The following is a 6,236-nucleotide window of genomic DNA, read 5'->3' as shown; positions in this document are numbered from 1 at the left end:
ACACACACACACACACACACACACACACACACACACACACCAAACAAAAAATACCATCCAAAAACATGTTCTCCTGTTTCAAAATGCAATCTTACATCCAAACTGGCCCCTTCTCCTCCTCTCTTCTTTTTTGTTACTCTACTTTAATAGCCCCAACAGCACAAACACACAAACACATTAAAAGTTTCTGTTACCAAATTAGAGAGCAATCCTATTTGCAGGAGAGAGACGAGATTCAGTGGACATTGACAGTTGAAAACGCTGTGGTGGATGGCTTCATGTAAGTAGCCTATACATGTTCAGCTTTTTACTAAAGGCAAGCAGATATTACAACAGGCTAAAACAGGCTATAACGCTTCCTGTAATTCTAAAAGCTTAGTCTAATGCTTTCAGATTCAGATATTTTGGTCTGGAATAATGAAAAGCATAATAGTTTCCAACTGCTGCCGCTAAATTGCCCATATTTTCATTGCGCTGAATTATGAAGCACACAATGAGACTTAATTGGAAGGCTGTACAGCAGCAGAAAGTGAGAGCGCACGGGTCTGTATAGCTGCCCTGGACAGCACGTTGTCTCGTCCTCATTGGCTGACCCGCATGACCTCAGACGGACAAGCTGTGCCCAGTGCACCATGGGGGAAATATTTCATACAAAGGCTATCACCAAGAACCAATTCAATACAATCAGATGTATTTGTCAGAAAAATAATATCTCTGTGATGGTTTGATATGAAACACATATAGACCGTTCTTCTCATGAGAAGTGCATTTAAACGTCATTCTCCCAGTTTACAGAAGAAGAACACATTTGCTCATTTATGCCTTCCAAATTGCATGAATTAGTCCATGAGGTTTGCAGGAATTATAGAGACATTGTCAAAACTGGAATCTCGACAGTGGGCAGCCACAAAAAGCTAACTTGTCATGTGGCAAAGTTGAGGGCCTGGGCATTTGATTGTGGGTTGAAGCCCCCGGCTGTGCAACGGGACAGGCTGTCTGTGTGAACACCCTACAAAGGCCAGTGTCCTCTGGTTGGCTCCCAGGACCATCAGATTTAGCCTAGCCTGCTCCCTCTGTCAGTGGCTGGTCCACTGACTGGCTGGCAAGCTGGCTGGTAGGTTGGCTGAAGGGCTACATGACTGGCTGGGTGAATGACTGGTTGGCTACCCAGGTGGGTAGCTAGCTGGCTAGTTGGTTGTCTGGCTGGCTGACTGGCTTATCACTGCTACTGCTGGGGGGGGGTGCAGACCCCATCTGGACAAGGCTGAAACGGGCCAGGTGCCGATTGTTCATGCTAACATACGCCTGCCTCACGCAGCTACACCGAAAACGTGGAAAATGTGGGAATGAGAGAAGATGGTGGAGACAAGAAAGAAAAACATGGGCAAATGGAACATGGAGGAGACAGAATTAAAGTGTGTTTGTTTTAGTTATTGAAAAATAATGACTGAGGTGTGTTTGCCACCTATTTGAAAAGACTGAATGGACCTTTTTGATGAATGAATGCAGACAATGAGAAGGAGCTATATGTTCCAAGTACTGCTGTCACTTCCTGTAATATCATCATGCCATTACAGGCAAAATAATAATAAACAAGATTGCTATCAGGGAAATTCAATCCTCCCCTTTGTCCGTTCAAACTACTAACACATTTCTTTTGTGCTTCCAAGCCTGCAACATTTTACAGTAATATCGCTCTTATTAAATCTTCACATAACAAAAAGAGGATGAAAAATGGCAGAAACCTATTATAAGGCTACAAGTTAATCCATAATTTTAAGCAAATACTATTTGTATGAAACACGTAATCCTTCAAAAAAAAAAAAAGGCCTATTTAAAATCACTTAGTAAAATCTACTCCCAGGGCTATTATGTTCATAAACTGGACCAAATGCAAAATTAAACACAACAGCATAACACAGGAATTGAGGTCTGTGCACCAATTTGCAGTTAAAGCAAAATCTTTTTACGGTTTTGGCCAAGAAATGAGTCTACGTGGCACCCTACTATTTAATGTGTCCTTTTTTTTTTGACATTTTCAAACCCATATTTCCTTCAGCTCATTAGAAAAGGTTTCTCCTGTTTGCCCAGAGTTCTTCACGACAGAACAAATAATGGCAGCTTTTCAGGCCTCTTCCAGGCCGCTGGACTCTGTAGGTATCTGCTCTGCAATAATTCAAGCTCATCTTATCTCTGCATGCCACACTCTGTCTTTCAGAAAACGACGACCTTTGTTCGACCAGGCTGGGCAAGCCGGCCTCCTCTCTGGCCCTGACAAGGTACAACTCAGAGAGCAGGACAGAAATGAAAACCACCTCTGGTTTTATTAACAAGGCCAAGCTGGAAGCTGCAGCAACAGCCAAAAACACAAGACAAAGGAAACCTATAAAAATTAGATTTTTGGACTAGCATTTAAACACTAACAGTTTAATTTAGTGAAGTCCAAAGAATGAGGAAGAGAGACACACTATTCTTGTCTTTCAGCTCACAGCGGCCTGCACCTTGTGTTTCTGCAATATAAAATTAATATCCTCATTTATATATTAAAAAGAATCCTACCTTTCCACCGTGTTCACCCTCAAATCATAATCTCCCCTGCATCGGTTCAGCATTTAGTTTTGGCTAATAATGGCTGTCCTGCTCCGTCTGTTAACCCTCACGTACGGTGTTCACAGCCTCCGTCGGTCTGTCTGCTCGTAAATTATCGTTTGTTTGTTTGTTTGTTTTTCTTGTTTTATGAGATTTAAAATACTCTTCTTGTACTGGACTGCCCTAAATAACAAATGCAATTACATCTAATGGTCCTCCTACCCACGTAGAGTAAATTAAACTTGAGGTTTAATAACGGACTTCTGCGCGTGTCTGTCCGGGGCGGCCTACGGTAAACAAAGAGGGTCCAAATTAATCCAAAAAAGTCGAATCGATTAAAAAGCTTATTTATTTATTTATTTATTTATTTATTTATTTATTTATTTATTCTTTTTTGAAAGAAATTATGAAATAAAATAAAATATTGCCGTGTAGTATTCCTACTGCTGAATACATGTAGAGTATGACCTCAGTTAATGCAGAGCATACAGCTGCCCTCTTTAAATTGGTGCACATTTATTAAGGGACCTACCGAATGCAGGTACATATCAGATCGATGACTACCACAAATATGAAAATTAAAAAATAAATAATAGTTCCTGTCTGTGGGTTTTATTTGCATACTGCTGATTTTAATAGGTTAAACTGGCCTGCTTCCCACAGTGATGTCAGTAGCTCTAATAATAAGTAACCACCTGAGGTGAATTTGTGGTTTTAATCTTGCAAGGAAACATCAAAGGGCTGAATGTATGCATAAGACAGGTATGAACACAGGCCAGGAAATAGGCCTGTTTGACACCTTATCCTGCATTGTGAGCATGCCTTGTTTGAGAGTCAGTAGGCATTTAATTTGATCACCCTGGTTTGCAGAGAGATTTCAGACATTTAGCATTATTTAAAAAGAAAAACAAAGCTCATTGTTAAATTTTCTTCCTTACCATTTTGAACAATAATTCAAAAAAGAAAAGACAGGACAATTTGCAGTTTCTAAAGAAGTAACAAAATGGAATCGAAGCAAGACCAAAATACACAAATTTAAAAAAAAAAAAAAAAAAGCTACGTTTGAACTCATCAAAAATCTCAAAGAGCCTTATAATTGCACCTCAGTCAGATTGCGCATTAATATAAGTAATATGATCAATTGCTGCATTTCTAACACCAACATGACCTAAATAATCTTTTTTTATGCCACTAGACGGTTTAAATTCTTTTTATTTTGTACCAGAATAAATGACAATGTATTTTAAAAACTTATCAACAATTGCCACAGTTAATCAATTCACAGTAAAATCTTGTGTATGTACAGATGTACAGTATATATATGAAATACACTTTACAATAAAATCACAGTATTTAATTTAGGTAAATTCCTTTTTGCGGTTTCATCTGAAAATGTACATTTTAGCAATAACCATCATAAACAGCTACTTCCTTGTAAATTAAACATTTACCCATAATTGTGTGTGTGTGTGTGTGTGTGTGTGTGTGTGTGTGTGTGTGTGTGTGTGTGTTTTATATTATTATATTCATTACTATTATTGTTATTGCATTTTACTGTGTATTTGCCAGAATAATAGAAAAACCAGGTGCAGCATTTTATCTTAAAACATAACCATAAAGACAAGTTAACGTAAAAAATAGTTCTTTGAAAATCTAAAAACGTACAACAATGTCTGATTTATCTGTAGAAATTTCATTTGTCTCAGTGATGTTTTATTAACTCTGATAAAGATGATCCTGAAAGATGAGAGTACACACACACACGCACACACGCTCTCTCTCTCTCTCTCTCTCTCTCTCTCTCTCTCACTCACACAGAGAAAGCTGATCAGGTCAGGACGTGTCACGACTGGAATTCAACTTTGACATCTGTTGTGTAAAATCACATATTGACAACTACAGTGGTGATGTAAGGGAAAGACTGTAAGAGATCTAAACTATTTTCCCTTTGTGTGCGTGTGTGTAGGTGTGCGTGCGTGCATGTGTCCGTATTTGTGTGTGTGTGTAAGTTAAAGTTTCTTGGACAGTTTGTTCCTATAAATCAAATATTTCTAAAACTTCTGCAAACTTTACAAAAAACGGGAATCTCTGACTTTTTTATGCAGTGCAGGCATAATGCTGTCTGTGTATACAAAAGAGAAAAGGGAAACAGGAGAAAAAAGTTTCTATGAGAGTAATTTTAATGTTTCCTTCCTATGAGAAGCACGTGAAAAATAGAAATAGTTATATAGGCAGACAGCAGGCCTGACAAGTGGTGAGTAACACCCTGCTACGAGGAGGTGATAGGTTAGCAACCTCACAAGTCTCATGGTAATAAAGTACAAATAAAAAGAAATAAGTGTCCCTTTTTGTCTTTGCTTTTCATTCAAGTCCATATATATGCATTCACACTCACAATATGCCTCTTAAAATTTCCTCCTTAACGTCTCATCACTGCCAGTCCTTCGATTTCCATCGAGCTCAAAACCTTTTCATCCATTCTAATGCCTGGAAGAAAGAAAAAAACTTCCTCTCTTTCTGCTCTCTTTCTCCCATCGGCACAGATTGATGTTAAAAGTGTGCCTGTGCATCGTTTGTAATTATGCCTGTTTACACACTGAAGCATTACTATGTGTGAAAGTCTGGAAGTCATTTGTGGCATGAGGCTGAGAGGGAAAGACAGAGTGAGCAGGCTTTAAACAGCTCCAGAGACACAAGGACTGATAGCAAGCCGGGGCTTCTGACATGACTGCAGACCTGGGTAATATTATACTCAAATATGTTTTCTCATTTGTGCGACGGGTTTGTCTGGGCAGACTGCTTCAGCCTCAAATGTAAGCACATCAAAGATAAGATCAAGTGCTCTTCATAATTCTTAAGTATCCAAAATTTGCTCAGCCAGGATTTTCTTGAGGTTTTTGTGGTTTCTCTATGACTCTGGCCCATTTGCATAAATTTCACATTATACAGTTAATTATAAACAGAACTTTAACCTCACAAGTGAGTTATATTACCAATTTGTGTTCTGAAAATATTTGGAGAACTGAATTCAATTTGGAATAGAGAACACATTTTGCGATGATTATTTGTTAAATATATCTGAGGTTCTTTGGCGGACTGACTTCTAAAGTTATACACTGAAATGTATTGTGGGAACTGAAACATTATACATTTACTCTTTGTGATGTACAACTGGATGCTAATCTTGACAGCAGTGCCATCAATTAGAAAGAATGTTTCTTTTAGGTATGATGTTATCGTGGTATAAATAAAACTGGGCAAAATTATAGATTTAAAACTTAACTAGGAGATTCTGGCACAGCATGTTACAAAAGATGATTTAGTAAACCATTTCAACATGTAGCTGCTGCTGCACGGGACGTATAGGGTTACATGCAGACATAAGCTAAGTGAATGCACATAGACTACTGCATGTGCATCGTACGTGTGTTTACATGGTTTTGGTTTCTGTAGCATCACCAAACACACACACACACACACACACACACACACACACACACACACACAAACAAACACACACAAAGTGAATGACACATAGTGTCGGTGTGGCATTTTCTGACAGGACGTTGCAGTAAAACTGAGTACAGCCTTTCCCCTTGACAAGGGCAGCCATTCCTGATAAGGTCAAGTAGGCAGTGTGACACTTT

At 38.6% G+C, this 6,236-nt stretch overlaps 1 protein-coding gene across 10 annotated transcripts in view; it reads right to left on the bottom strand.

Annotated features, from left to right (window-relative positions):
* Window positions 1-6,236, bottom strand: part of nfixa (nuclear factor I/Xa) — a 116,038-nt gene that overhangs the window by 83,363 nt on the left and 26,439 nt on the right. The window lies entirely within an intron of this gene.

The sequence above is a fragment of the Stegastes partitus genome, unplaced genomic scaffold, assembly GCF_000690725.1.
Source record: "Stegastes partitus isolate 25-593 unplaced genomic scaffold, Stegastes_partitus-1.0.2 Scaffold3, whole genome shotgun sequence".
NCBI lineage: Eukaryota > Metazoa > Chordata > Actinopteri > Pomacentridae > Stegastes > Stegastes partitus.
The sequence above is the reverse complement of the archived record's forward strand: the minus strand, read 5'-3'. Positions and strand labels throughout refer to the sequence as shown.